We start from the raw sequence: 14,958 nt of genomic DNA on the forward strand, positions 1-14,958 counted from the left end.
AAAAGAAAACTAAAAAAAGAGAGCAGCAACTCACATGTAAGGATTACATCTAACCCTTGTGTCCAAAAAGTTCTGGGAAATTCAAATTGCTATCAAGATCCAGTCGCTATTAATGCGGAGCTAGCAAAAACCAACCCCCCAAAACACACACACCCAACTCACCCTAAAAAAGTCCCCAAGAAACCCAAAATGAAACATGGAATGCTCAAAAGAGAACTTGTGTAAAGAGAATTTAAAATGATAAGAGAATTTGTGTAAAGTTGCTCTGGGGCAGCATAGCCAGGGAGCCAGGCCCATCCCTCAGAGCTGCAGCCTGAGCTGCTCAGAGCTTCCCCACGGCACACCAGGGACACGGACACAGTCTGTCAGCAGGGCATCAGGGACAGCAGCTCACACTGAGGCCATCAGAATGCAACAGACACTGAGAAAAGGCAGAAAAAGCACTGCCAGAATAACACACCTCACTGCCACAGCCTTTGGAAAACACACACTTGAGCAGCACATTCTCCCCACTGGAATTTGCTTCAGGTATGTTTTTCAATCCCATATTCATTTTAGACATTCAAAAACCCAACAGTTTTTACATGCTGAACCTCATCATGTTTCTGCCCTCTCCATCACCAGCAGCCCCTGGTCCCTCTGAAGGCTGCTTGCTTTGTGGATGCAGAGCAGGATACGCCCAGTGCTGCAAAGCTCAACACCACTGACAGCAGTAAAAATAACTCCTGCTCTGGTACACACTAAGCAGTTAAGAGCAGCAGATGCACACAGAATGTGCATACAATAAGCTGTCACAAAACAACAAGGATTATGTTGCACAGAAATAGGTCTCAGATTTGAAGAGATGAGATCACCGGGGCGGGGTAAGAAAATCACAGATGAAGAAAATCCCACGATTTTTCTTCTGGTTCGTATCACTCCAAACAGAACAAACTAAGGAGAGATCAGGCTTAAAGTTCCTTGTAATTGGAAGGAAACAAGCTCATACTCTCCTTTTTCATGGTAGAAATTCCTTCATTTTTTCAGGCAGCTCTTCTGATACGCTGGCTGGGAAATGTCAGTGAAAAGAACTTTGCACTAAGGCAGTGGTCAGGCAGCCAGACCACATCCAAATCCAGGCTCCCTAAGGCAGAACAAACCTGAGCCCCTCTCTGCAGCAGGACCCAGCACCACAGACACCATTTCTATGACATCCACCCCCTCACTGCAGCACCAGCACATCTCAGGTTCCTGGTGCTGTTCAGCATCTCATCTCCTCAAACTTCTCCATCCTGTGTGTCAGCCTTGGAGAAATGAAACAAATCTCCCAAACCCAGCTGTGTGCAAGCACTCTGTACAACACACATGCTCCTTCAGCCCCAGATTCAGAGCTCTTTATAGCTTTCAGTCTGGTCAGCAGACCAGGCTGAGCTAGATGGTAAGACAAAAATAGGAATTACTAAAAATCACTTCTACAGAGGTGTGCTACACTCTTGCCCATCAGTGCTTGAGTCTGCCACCACAGCCATGCTCCAGATCCTTTTCAGGACTACACTGTCACCACAACGCCATTACCCACAGGCTTCTGCACTAAAACCCTCCTTGACAGCCAAAAGCAGGGCAAAACAGGGATAACTTCTGCAGGCTTTGGGTGTCCAAGTTCTCCAGACAGGTGCTCAGAAGCCTCAGTGTTAAAGCATTGAAGTGTCACACACCTTTTGAACTGGAACAGCCTGAAGATCTGACATCTGCTTAAAATCAAAGTCTGTAATTCAAAAGTCCCAAATCTATTTCATCTAGCAAAGATGCTTTCCATAAAGTAGCTTTTAAAAAAAGACATCAATGAAGTTTAAAAAGAAGCTGCTGCTCTCATCTCAAGACCAAGTGATGATTGGTAGAGTTCATCTCAAAAAATGATTGCAATAATGGCAATTTTCAATTGAATCCTACTTGTCTTCTCCCACATGTACCCATCTCAGACCCTTCCACAAAGTTCAAGAAACACTCCAGGGCTGAACTGATGGATCAAGACAAACTAATTTTCCTCTTGCAGAAACTGTCAGTGTCAGAAGTACAGTCCCACCAAACACTGCAGAGACAGAGTGTGACAGATAAATATTCCACTGGGAGAGTCATCATGGCTTGCTCTTTCAGAGGACAATTATAAAAACTGAACTGTGAAGATACTTAACACTCCACCAAAAAGCAGACTGCCAGATGTTACCAACTGTCTGGGCACTCAAACAACACTTCTTTTCATAACAATGGGGAGAAAATAACCCCTTGTGATGTGCACAAAAGTAGGGAACTGAAAAATATAGAGTTTCCTGAAAAAAAACCCTTATGGTGGCAGAATAGGGTGGGATAAAACCAAGACAAACCTAACAGTGTAACATTTTAACAACGGCAGCTTTTGTGAATGGAGCACTGAGATGATTCAAGGAAGTATTCGAGTTTCAAAACACTTCAAGAGGAGCTGTGATCATATCTATCTCACCATTACAACATCTCCTGGCAGAGACACTGCACGTTTCAATACACCCGACAAAGACAATGCCTCTTTGGCTCTGAGACACACACTCAACGTGTCACTCAGCTTTCACCCAAGTGACATTTCAGTAGCACCTGCCCCCAGTGAAAACAGCTATTTATAGCAAGGTGGGTGTTGAGAAGGGTGATTTCTCCCATCACTTGAGGCCTGGGTGTAAATCACAGACTGCATGTTGTCATTTCTGATTAAAAGCTCTTCCTGGTCTCTAATGAAGATTTGCCACTTTGCTAAATCACACTGGAGCTGAACGTGGCAGGTGCCTGGTTTTCTTGAAAGCAGGAGATAAACTCAAAGGCACTGTTTAGATGTGACTAAGCTCAAGCAGCTGCACTAGGTATGCACACAGCACATACTAACCTTGCAATGTTCCTCCCAGAGCCTCATTTCCATGAGAACAGAAGAAACATCCTTTGTTTTATTCTTCTTCAGAACACAGACAATCCTGCTTCATTTTATACACCCTAAAGCAATTTGAGGGCGAGGAGGGGAAGGGGAAATGTTATTTTAGCTCAATTCACCAGCAGGAAAACCTAAAATCTCAGCTAAACATCACTCCTCAATTCAGATGCAACACTCCCAGGCTAGAAGGTCATAATTAACCAGTTAAGTATTTTTCTGGGGATCTTTTTCTGATGAAACTGGAAAATTGAGAGAGCAAATGGATGCCCTGCCAGCCATCCAGAGCAGGGTAGGGACCTCTCTCAAGAGCAATGAACATGCCATTGCCCTGAATAACTTAATTCTCAGAGAACAATGAAACTAGCAAAGATAAAAAATGTGAAGAGAAAGGGTCTTTGTGTCCCTCCAGATGTGGAGAGAAAACTAAACCTAATCAAAGGGAAGAATGCTTCAGGAGCTTGGAAGCAGACAAATGGTATCAAAATCAAAGAAAGTTATGAAAAAACAACCCGCTACAACAACAAACTTTTGTGTACAGCAGCAGCACCTGATCCTCCTACAGCACAGCAGGACCAGCTGAGCCAAGAGCCCAGCTAGCAAATATTAAAGAACCCTTTTGAAGTGAGCTTGGAGACCTTGCCCAGGAATGGTTCTCCAGGTCCTCACTGTGAAACGAGGCTTGCCAGCTGTTGCAGACTCTGGGTGATGGTACAGTATTCAGAGAACTGATGATGTATTGTTCTAAGTCACCATCCTACCTCTCACATGCTACTAATTCTATGTATTACCTCACTTATTTCTGCTTAGTGTGAGTTTATTGCTTCAGAGAAAAATTACATAGCTTATAGTTGAATTATTGGAACCAACTTAATTATTTAATGGTGTTTTTGATTAGGTGCTTTGTCCTGCCATTATCCCTAGCTACAATTTGCAATTTGGTGTGTTTTCTACCATGCTCAGTTAAATACACAGGTCAGACAATGATGTTCTGAATATAAATTTGTCTCTAATCCTTGATCTTTTGTTTTAAGGCTTTATTCAAGCATTGCCAGCACTGCAGATCAGAGGCAGGCAATCTGAACTGTGCTAAAGCTGGGCTAAGTTAGCAGCACTAATGAGAACAACTGGCAATTCATAAAGATTCCTTAGGCTGCTTTCCAAAACAAGTATTATGGACTCCTCAGCTCCTGGGGTGTTCAGTTTGCTGCCACTATCACAAATTCTTCCAGCACCAAGAAGAAGCAGAAAGGAGACACACAGCAGAGTTCTAAGACTGCTCATAAATGCTTTTACAGAATGGCTTGCTAGCCCAAACAGTACCAAGCAGCCACAAAGATCCCAGTTCTGGAAAAGTACTCCCCACCCTGAGTTTGCTGCCCTCAGCAGAACCAGAGCACAACACTCACACAGAGACACAGGAACAGGAGCACAGAGATGGGGAATCTGCCCTACAAACATCACCTTCAAAGCTGATTTTTTAGTCCCTTCTTTTCTCATCACAGCTCTCCTGACAGCAAGCACTTATCACTGCCAGATTAGAAGAGATTATCACAAGAGAAAGTTAAGGTTCTTGTCAGACATCAGGACAGGGAAGTGCACTCAATGGCTGCTGTCAGAGGTAGGGTGTGTGATGAGACCTCTCTACCCAGCTGACCATGGCCAAAGACAAACATTGCTTGTTAAATCCAACAGGTTTCCAGCATTACCAGTTTCCAATCTGGCACAACCACTAAAAGAGAAAAAAACCCCCACTTTTGCAGCTCCACTTTGGGAGCTCTCCGATAAGAGCATTTCCTCCAGAGCTGCCCTGCATGGCTGTACATATGCTAATCAGAGACTGCTGGAGCTCAAAAGAAAGCAACTTTGTGGGGCACTAACAAAAGAAACCAAAGCATCCCTTTGATGGAGACAGGAGGTGTGAATACTCTGCTGTGTTTGCACCCAGTACCAATGAAGCAGCAGAGTACACGAATTAGTGCAACACAAACACTCTGCATTCACTACACTAAGATAAGAGGAAATTCGAATCACAATTGTTTTAACCATTGTACACAAGTAGATAGATTTCAAATGGTGACCAATACCTATGGATGGCAACTTGGTACTAAATTAAGTTACTGAGAACAGAAAAAAGAACACAGCACAATTAAGAGGAAGCCAGGAATTCAGCCTGGATTTCTTCCAAAGTTCACAGTGTCAACACTGAAAAAAACCAGAAAGACTCTTCTAACTAAAGAGTTTACACATTCATTGAAGTGACCAGAGCAATCACCATCTTGGTGGTATTTATTTTCCATAAATTAAATTTTCTCTAGGCTCCACAACAGAACAAGAAACATGACAGCAGAACACATAATATTTCTGTGAAATGCAAAGAGTGCCTGGTGTGGGAACTGTTTTCATCTAACACTTGGGCTCAGGAAAGAAAGATTAACAGCATTCAACAAGGCACTTGAGGCTGATCAGGGCAGCCAGAGTGAACTCTGGTGAAGAAAGCACGGTGTGAACTGGAGTAAGTGTGGACAAGGGGTGCAGGAATAGTGGGGAAAGAGCCTCTCTGGGAAGGAAGTTAGTGATGTACAGTCTGAGTGTGAAAAGGGAGAAAATAATTGTGCTTCAGCACATAATAGCACATTTCTAAAGACAGGCAGCTATTTAGGAGTTACATTTGCTTTTTACTAGAGGAGATGGGTGTAAGCTGTTTGGATGTTTATACTAGAAATTACAGCTTTTCTCATCCAGACTGACACAGGTTCCTAATTCAAGGAATCAAAGCAAAGAGTTAACTCTTTAATAGAACTTCTGTGAGAGACAGAGCAGGCTGCTCCTGCAGGGATGCCCTCAGCAGCACCAGCCCAGGGTGCTCACAGGGAGTTCCTGGCCAGCACACATTTTGTTACAATAAGGTCACCCCACACTTTGCTTTATCATTACAAGGCAGATTTCATTTGTGAACCAAATGACATTTTTCTCCATCGTGTGCCAGCACAAGCCCCATCACCACACAAAACAAAACAGAGGAAGTTTCTGGCCCCAGAGTCAAAAGCACCAAAAAGCCGAATCAGCTGTGCAAGTCAGATGTTGTGGGTGAAAAAGCAGTTACTGAGTCAATGACACAGTCTGGATCTGCTTGTCCAGTTTTAACACAAAGTGAGATCTCACAACACTGACATGGAAGTGATAAAATATCAGTTAATGAATTAAGAAAGCCATTGTGAAGTTTCTTCCTAAACTAAGCAGCCAGGAATGCTGGTGCTTCCTGTACAGTGTCACCTTCCCTGCTGTGGCATTCCACAGGGTGCTCTCTTCTTTCTTGTATTCCAGGAATGTACAGAGATGCACAGTCGAGGAAGTTCTGTGATTATGTGCTACTACAACGAGGAAGAGCTTCCCAAGCTCTCTAGAATACACTTGAATGCTGGGCAGACTAGCCCCTAACAGGAAGCAAATGAATCATCCACATCTGCAGACTTTAAGACACAAAATACACAAAAGCAAGTTTTAAACAAAGGATGGAGATTCCTCCCTCTTCCCTGCTCCCACTTTCTGCTTTAAACTGAACCCACGGACAGTTCACTAAGACAAGGCTGTACCACAGCATGGGAAATCAGAAAGATTTCAGCAACATGCAGCACAAGGACAGAGAAAAGACCTCTGACAGAAGTTAGATGTGCTAAGGACAAAACAAATCTGAAGAGGAGTTCATGATGTATCCTTTCCAGCCAGTTATCCAACTGTGTAGTAACTCTAAATTTAGAAAATGTGGCTATTTTGTCTCAAGACTAATGTTGTTTCAAGGAACTTGGACTCAGAGGCTCAACAGAAGCATAAATATTACTTGCAATAGTTATGAGATTTATTCACTTGGAATTGATACTTAACTCGCCTTCCAAGAGGGAAAAAGCCCTAACTTTCATCTTCAAAAGCAGACAGAAGGGCAAAGCCAAAGGACAAGTAGGGCCTTGCTGGAAATGCCATCAATTCTCGACAAAAACATTAAGCAGTGCTCCATGCACACTCACTCCAATACTGAAAAGCAAAGATGAGAGGGCAGAGAGCAGAGGCAGCACTGGACACTTGGGATGGGCAGCAGCCCCTCACACTGCTGGCACCCCCAACCCCTGTCCAGCAGCAGGTAAAGCAGAACAGCCATTGCCAGGAGGGTAAATGAAAATAAAAAGGTTCCTTGGTGATCAGTACTAAAGCTCCAACTGTTTCTGTACAGCTGCTGCCAACAATTTCACTGAGGACTGAGATCTAGGACCAGTTCTCTAACAACAGGTCTGAAACACCCACTTGATTCTAGAAACACCACTATGAACTAACTTAAGAGTTAATCTCAGCTGTTCTTCACTGACTACATTTTTCACCCAGCCTTGCAAAACCCTCAACTCACTAGATTTACACCTAACTTTTAAAACACTAGGTAACTCAGTTTAGCTCCTCACATAAGTGAAACCAAATCAAACTTGAGTTACTCAATACCAAATGGTGAGTTCCCAAGCATCCAATGTCACACATACACCAAATAACCAATGTATTGTGGCTCTGCCTGAGAGCAATTTTCCCAGACAAATCTCTAGCTGTAACTGCACTGAGGAATGTCAAAAAGTTTTTCCACTGAGCAGCCAGGTCATGCTCTTGAGTCCTGGAAATGGTCAAACAGAGAAAGCACAGAGCACACACTAAGAAAACACCACCTGGCAGCACTAATGCTGGCTGCCTTATCCAGAGTCACCTGAGGGGAGAGTTTTTGTCACCTTTCCAACACCCACTGCCACATCAGAGCCCAGGAAATGCTTTGAAGATGAAAAGTGCTACTTATTTGCTAAGTATCCTTTATCAGCAGAAAAGCAGCACTGTTTCTTACACCCAAATGATTCATACGCAAAATTCTTTTATTCTCAAAGAAGTTCTATCCTTTCAAAAGTAGGTAAAAAATAAATCAGTCATGATGGAACTAATTCCAGCTCACCATATTAGTGTATTTTACTGAGCAGAAGATTCATCATCCACTGACAAATGACAACTGTATCCAGTCACTTCTTCCACAGGAATAAGGTACCACAACTCCCAGCTCCAGGCTAAGAAAAACAGTTAAAAGCCTTAAGCTGCTCATCTTTTCAGCTGGTGATTAAATAGCCCTCTTCACTTGTCTGTCTCCAAAGCCCTCCCTCACAAGCAGAAAAGCTAAAAGTTTTACAGGCAGCAGTAAGAGCAAACCACTGAGACAGTGTCTGATGTGTGCTGAATACAGAACCACACGGTACCACTGCTGCAGTTTTATTGTACAAAACCAATCCTGCTTAATGGACCAAGGGTATGGCTGTGCAGTTTCTCTTCAACTCAAGAGGCTGTAACCAGAAGCTGTGAAGTGATACCACTGCAAATGCAAGCTGAGCATGGTTTCCTCATTCCTAATGTACTCCTGTGAATTTAATTTTTCCTGGCCTGGAAAAATTTCCTTCCTTCCTACAGTAAGACACCAATGCTGCTGTCCTCTCCTGGCCTGCTCTGCTGCCTGCCAGTCCTTGGTCTCACCTCCTGCCAACTGCCTCCACACTGCCCATTCTTTCACACAGAGAGCAGCACCAGCTGTTGAGGAAAGAAATAGAAGTCATGATTTTAAAGACAATGGCAAAAGCATGGGAAAAAAACCAGCTTTGCAATCTCAAAGAAGCCTACCTACCTAGAGCATCCAACATACATCATCAGGGAGATGGTTGTTCAAACCCTTTGAAAAACCAGACAGATTATTTATGGTGTAGCTTGATGTGTCCCACTTTCAAGATCTCAGCATATGTGCACAAAAAGCATCTTGGCTTCCACCTTATATATCCAAGCAACCTCATACACCATGCCAGCAGCTAACACAGCAAGCAAATCCAAAAACCCACCAAAACTACAGAGGCTCATCGAGATACTGATCTAAGACATCACTTCCACACATTAACTATTCATTTGTTAAATTTTAGACCAGCAGGTCAGCAGGTCCACACTTTTATCTCAGCATAGGAGCATCAATGCTATTTAGCTAAAGTCTTCCCAGTAACCTGAACTGAACTGCAGCTCCCTGCAGTCAGAGTTTCCCTGGTACAACCTGCACCTGACTGATGGAGAAGGCTGAAGAAAGCATTCAAGTGATGCCATTTCTTTAAAAAGCAATCCAAAACATGTACAGAGGTACAGATTTCTTAGCCTTCAAATCTGCCCACTCTCAACACATGGTTTTGGCCTTGATCTACAGGTCATTCTGTGAGGAAGAAATTCCATCTGCAGGTATTCATTGGATCGGTCTCTCCATTAAGTTGCTCTAAACCCTAATACAATTAAGGGCAGAAAACAAAGATAACATCACCTGTCCTTCCCCTTACCTCTCCTGCACATGCACATGTCCAGCATAGTTATCAAATCCACATCCATATTTGTTTCCATCTACAGCACATGCGAAGATTTGAGCCCAGTAAATGTTCACAATTTCCTCTTGTGTCTTTTCCAAAGCCTGGTCCAAGTGCTCCCAAACATGGAGAAAGCACAGCAGAAACATGACTGGATCACTCTCTTTTGGCCAGATGTGCAGTCAAACACATGGGAGGTAACAATAACCCTGAAATGCACAGGAAGAGATGCTTTCTATCCAGAAATGCATCCAAGTCTGAAGTCTCCAACTGCACCAAGCTGGGCTGTGTGTATTCTGTACCACCACAGGCACAGCAGCTTCTGAAATTCAGTCAGCACAGACCAGAAATGGCATTAAAGCTAAAGACACCTGTCAACTTGAAACTCAGGCACATCTGAAAATGCTGCAGCTATTACAGTAATCGGCAAGCCCTAGCATCTTTACTGTCAAAACCACATGCTGTTCATAGTCTTTGATGTTTTAAATCACCCCTAACAATCATTACCCCTCAAAGTTTCCTGCTCCTTTCACAGAAACATTTAACACTCAGAAAGAAAAAGCCCTATCTGAGTCCCAGGACACTGTCATTAAGAGAAACTCACTTTTGCTTAACTTCACAAATTCAAGTTAGCAGAATATTTTTGATTCAGACATAAACATGCACATGTCTATTTAGTAGCCTAAAAGCAAATGGAAGAAAGCCCAAACATTACCATGGAGCCTCCCTTCATGGATTTTTTTTTTTCCCCTAGGAGTTAGCATTCTCATACCTTGCCACAGGTCTAAAGGTCTCAGGAATGGGACACACCAGCTACACAAGGTAGAGCCTGAGTTACAGGTCAAGTACTCTGGAGAACTATGTAAAATGCAGAAGCTGAGCCATCACCTCACATCTCAGTTCCAGGAAAGTCAGGACTGCCAACCTCAAAAGGAAGCACAAGGATTTCAGCTCAAATGATCAGCTCCTGTACTCAGGATGACCTAAACACAGGTCCCTTTGGGCAAAGACCCTGCACATGGTGGGAGGTAACAGCAGAATGGAAAAAATGAGGCAGGGTTTTCCTAAGTAGCATTTAAGGAAGGTGTCATCACCTTCTGAGCCTTTGAAATCCCCCAAGCAATTAAACAGTCAAAGGAGAAGAGGCCTTTAGCTTCCCAAACACCAATTATTTCCCACACCAACACAGATGTTGAACATTAAAAATAATGCCTTTCCTCTGAAGAGAGCAGAGGAGCTGAGGACAGCTGCCATAGGCAAGCACAACCTTGTCCCAAAAAGCATTTCTCAAAGCTGCTGCTATTTAACTTCAATAAAGAATCTTCAGCCAAAAAAGAAACTTTATAAAATTGCCTGAAGTCCCTTTTCTTGCCAAAGTCTGCACTGGAGCTGCATCGCATCAGCAAATAAATTTGTATGAGAAAGCTGCAGCAAAATGTCTCACCCACACAGGTATTTCAGAGCCTGTCACGGGCATCGATTGATTCCTTCTAAAGCTTTTAGTGCACATTAGTTTGTTTACTAGTCCTAAAAGCATTACTAATTTAGTTTGGGGTTTTTTTAAGCTACAGCAGCACACTGAAAGGGAGCACACCTTAGAAGAGAGCAAATCACAAACACTGCTTCTAGAGGACAGGCTTCGTTCATTTTAAAAATAACACTCCTGTCCACATTTGGAATAATTATAATAAATGGCTCAGCCCAGATGGCCACTTTCAACTCCTGAATTACCAATTCACTCTGCACACAGTACACAAAGCAGTAACAGTGTACAATATTTAGTACTCTTGAGACTTCCACTCTGTGAATTGTGCCGGATTCCACTTTTGCAGTAAAATATTAATGATGATCCCCAAGTCTATATCACAAGAGCCAAACAAATCAAAGCAAAATGGGGAATTGACCCAAGGGTACCTAACCCTGCAATGGATACCCACAGGATGGAAAGGTCACACATTAATTGGTTCTATATTATGCAGAACTGCAAAAATTCCAGTAAGCCTTTTCTCTTCTGTCTCTAACAGCTACAAACATCAGGTGGTTTCAAAGAACCCCCCTGGGAGACTAACTGAAAATGTCAGATGCAAGAAGAGGGTTAGATACAGCTTCCTCACGCAGTAAAACCCACTGTTAATAGTTTATGGGCATGGGATTTGTGTGCTGCAGCGGAACCAGAGTTTCATTCTGTGGCCAGCATTTCCTCACAGCCCCAAAAATGATCCTGCTATCCCTCTTCACTTGCCCAGCGTTCCCACACTGCACTTCCAGACAGCCAACACCTCGCCAGGATGGAAGATGGGAGATTTTTAAGGCTGTTTTCGTGCCTCAGTTCTAAATAAGTTGCAGAGTCACTAGCCAGGATTAACATCTGAAGGGCATGTGCTGGTGGGCTGGGATCCCAGATGTGAATGGACAGAGGGAAACACAGACCTTGAGGATCTTCAGAAATTCCTCCTGTAACCTCGTATTAGATCCATGACCCAATATCTGAGGTCAGGAAATTACAGGAGCAAAGGGGGGAAAGGAACAGAAGGTCTGTGTGGGATGAAGCAGAGCTGAATTCATGGAGAGCCTTTTGGAGATAACATCAGATAATTTCCAGATAATGAGTTTATCAGCCACCAGCTTATGTCTGAGGAGTCCTGATAGTTTGAATCTGTTTCCAAAGCAAAGTTGAATGAGGTAAGAGAGTCATCCAAACTAAAATATATTCTGGACCTTATAAAAAAGGCTGCAAAAAACTTTTTTAAAATTGCATCCAGACTCTTAGAGCAAACCTGGAGTCCTGCAATGGTCCCTACACACCACCCAGCACTGCCAGGGCATCACAGCATCACACCAAGCCCTCACTCCCAGAGGCAGGCACAGGGAACCCGGGAGGCCTGGCTGGCTGAAGGCCTTCAGATAAGGTGCTGAAACACAACACCTGCACTTTCCATTTCCCCCAGCTGCACAAGAGGCCTTTCTGCCTTGCCCAGGCTTTATGAAAATGAAAGGTCACAGAGAGCTCTGAGGCTTTTGGGGGAGAGGCAGGACGAAGGGCAGCAGCATTTTAAAGTCCCCAGAGCCTGACTAATACCTAGGATGTTCAAGCACTCCCATAAAGTTCCCAAAGGCAGCTCAAGTGTGCAGTAGGAATGCTGAACTACAGCAGAGAAATCCTGAAATTAAAATTCAGCTGGGCCTCAAGTACTCCTGATAATTTATTAAAAAAAGCATCAGGTGTTCACAGCAGTTAATAGTACTTCCAAAACTGCCTTCCAAATTACCTCCAGTGATATGGCTTTAGCCAGCCAGAGGAACTGCTCTGCAGATTTGCTGGGTCAGACAAGACATGGATGACAAATATATTTGGAAAGGGAAATGTTATCCTTCCAGGTCTGCTAGGTTTTACAATAGTCAATATTTCCCAGTGTCTTAAATGGGTGATATGGCCATGGAAAGCAGGAAAGGAGCACTTGAAGCCACAGAGAAAGAAATCCTGGCTCTTTTTATTCTCATCATTGTTGTGCTGCTAATGACTATCAACAGGGGAACCAAAGGCAGGAATGTGCTCACATGCACAATTCTTGGAGGAGCTGGTGGGGCTTTGCACCAACTGCTCAGCTCTATCTCAAGAGACAGTTTCCATTATTGATTAATATCAGTAGTTGTGTGCCTGGGTTTAAGTGGCATTCTGCCACTTAAAAAAGCTTCTGCTATTTGAAAGAGCAACAGCAAGTGTTGAACTTCCAGAAGCAACAGCAAAAATTACTGCACAACCTACATCAAAAAAACCCCAAACTGTCCAAGAAAAGACAGGAAAGCTTGAGGATTATTAATTGGGTACAGAAAGCTGTTTTTGACCTTTGCACTGGAAGCCAAAGGTGCTGTTTCATTGGACTCAAAATTTCTAACAACTTTATTTCTCCCTTGTTTACAACACTCACTCTATCCAATACACACAGCAGGATTCCCAGATCCTGAAGCACCTGACAAGCAGGAGGCAGACAGGCTGCCAGCCTTTTGTGTGGAATCAGGATCTGATACACTAAACAGACACACAAAAGCCCTGGCCCCAAGAGCACCCTCACCCTCTGCCCATTTCAGACTTAAGGGAAATAAAAGAGTGCAACAAGCATCCTCTGGAGTCCAGGGCTGAGCTGTCACCTGGACAGGATAATGTTTTAAAGGCTTCAAACAAGACCCTCACAGCCAAAAGATGTACCTGTAGGCAACAGCACCAAAAACAAACTTCAGACCCAGGATAACCATATAATGCCTATGGTTTGCACCAGCACAGACAAGGACAAGCTTGTCAGGCTTACCTGGCTGGTTCTCACACATCACTGGAACCCAAAAGAGGCTGGGTCAGCAAACAGCTAAAAAACCCAATTATAACCACAAAACCATGATCAGTCCCACTGCATGTTTCCAGTGGTGTCAGGTTTGTTTTCAGCAAACCCAAACTGCAGTGCAGACTGTACACAATGCCTCTCAATTTGGTTAGTGGGCAGCTTTCCAGAAAAAAAAAAAATCAATACAAGTACACCTAAATTTCTCTGGCACTCAGGAAACTTCTCCCCAGGGTCCATTACCCGAGTGGTAAAGGCACCTACAGCAGAGCAGCAGCACTAAAAGGGAAAACAGACAGACTGTTTATTTACATAAGTGTCTTTGATTTCTGAGCCTCCTCAGTCCAGCTTTTCCTAACACTGCAATGGGTGCAGTTACCAAGTGACTGAAGTCAGAGCTAATACTTCTGGATTTAGGAACCCAACAGCACCAACTAAATCCGTGTTTACTCACCCAAATGGAGGTGGCTTTGTTTAGATGCTGAAAACCAATCACAACTTGGGACAAATTTTTGCTGCAATAACACATGAAGATTTTAGTGGAAGGCTGCAGTGACTGAAGCTTTTCTAGAGAAAAGAGGTGGTTTGGTTTTTTTTAAGGTAGAAATCCATCATGTGGCAGTATCTTCTCAGAATACCTGTTTTCGTTTTCCTTATCTCCAAGCAGTCACGTGTCTAATGACACTACCACCTAAATTTAGCTCATTCTGTAGCACTGGCAATCCTAGCGATGCCTTTAAGACTGCAACACACCTTTCTTCCTCTCAGTCTCCCCTGTCTCCTGCAGCGTGTGGGGCCGTTTCTGGAACAGCAAAGCAGACGGTTCTCCAGGAGCCTCCTGCCTCCCAGTGCCCAGAGGAGCAGGGGGAGCCTGCAGGGACAGAGCAGCCACCCGTGCTGCTCAGTGCAACGCCCATCCCTGGCAGCCCCTTTGTGCTCCATTACAGTGCCCCCCTCGCCCGCTTTTGTCTCCGAGCTGCCAGTCAGCCTGGGCTAAAACCCCAGGCCACACCAACTTTGGGAAGTGGGAATATTCCAAGGCAGACCTACACCTTACAGCTCGTCAGATGTAATTAAGATACCACAGATTTACGTGCAGCTCATTAGCAAGGGGTAAATGCTCACGTAAACAAGGGCAGATCCAAACCGTGCTTGCTTCCTTCCTGCTGGAATCTTTATCCAGGGGTGGTTTCCCTGCTCGACTGCTGACTCCCCTGGAACAGGCGGTGACGACACCGTTCGATAAAGGCTGAGACACCGGCCTACAACTCCAGCAAGTAAGAGCTGTCTGGAAGTT

The 14,958-nt window shown here is 43.9% G+C and overlaps 1 protein-coding gene and 1 long non-coding RNA gene across 4 annotated transcripts in view; both read right to left on the minus strand.

Moving 5' to 3' along the window:
• Positions 1 to 14,958, minus strand: part of UBE2O (ubiquitin conjugating enzyme E2 O) — a 60,436-nt gene that overhangs the window by 44,756 nt on the left and 722 nt on the right. The window contains exon 1 of one of the 2 annotated variants that reach the window (XM_064395163.1): positions 14,787 to 14,872. The exons of the other annotated variant lie outside the window; for it this stretch is intronic. The gene's annotated coding sequence lies outside the window, so the exon portion shown is untranslated. Of the gene's footprint in view, positions 1 to 14,786; positions 14,873 to 14,958 lie in introns of those variants that run through there. 2 annotated transcript variants of the gene reach the window in all.
• On the minus strand, positions 2,961 to 14,832 carry LOC135283989 (uncharacterized). Of its 2 annotated transcripts, XR_010349558.1 has the most exons (5): positions 14,712 to 14,832; positions 14,300 to 14,463; positions 14,116 to 14,176; positions 10,100 to 10,252; positions 9,234 to 9,536 (listed from the first exon to the last, which is right to left on the minus strand). It is a non-coding gene; the product is annotated as an uncharacterized LOC135283989 (long non-coding RNA). The 2 variants fall into 2 exon arrangements; XR_010349559.1 differs by lacking the exons at positions 9,234 to 9,536; positions 10,100 to 10,252 and adding an exon at positions 2,961 to 2,991.

Source organism: Passer domesticus, chromosome 20, assembly GCF_036417665.1.
Source record: "Passer domesticus isolate bPasDom1 chromosome 20, bPasDom1.hap1, whole genome shotgun sequence".
NCBI lineage: Eukaryota > Metazoa > Chordata > Aves > Passeriformes > Passeridae > Passer > Passer domesticus.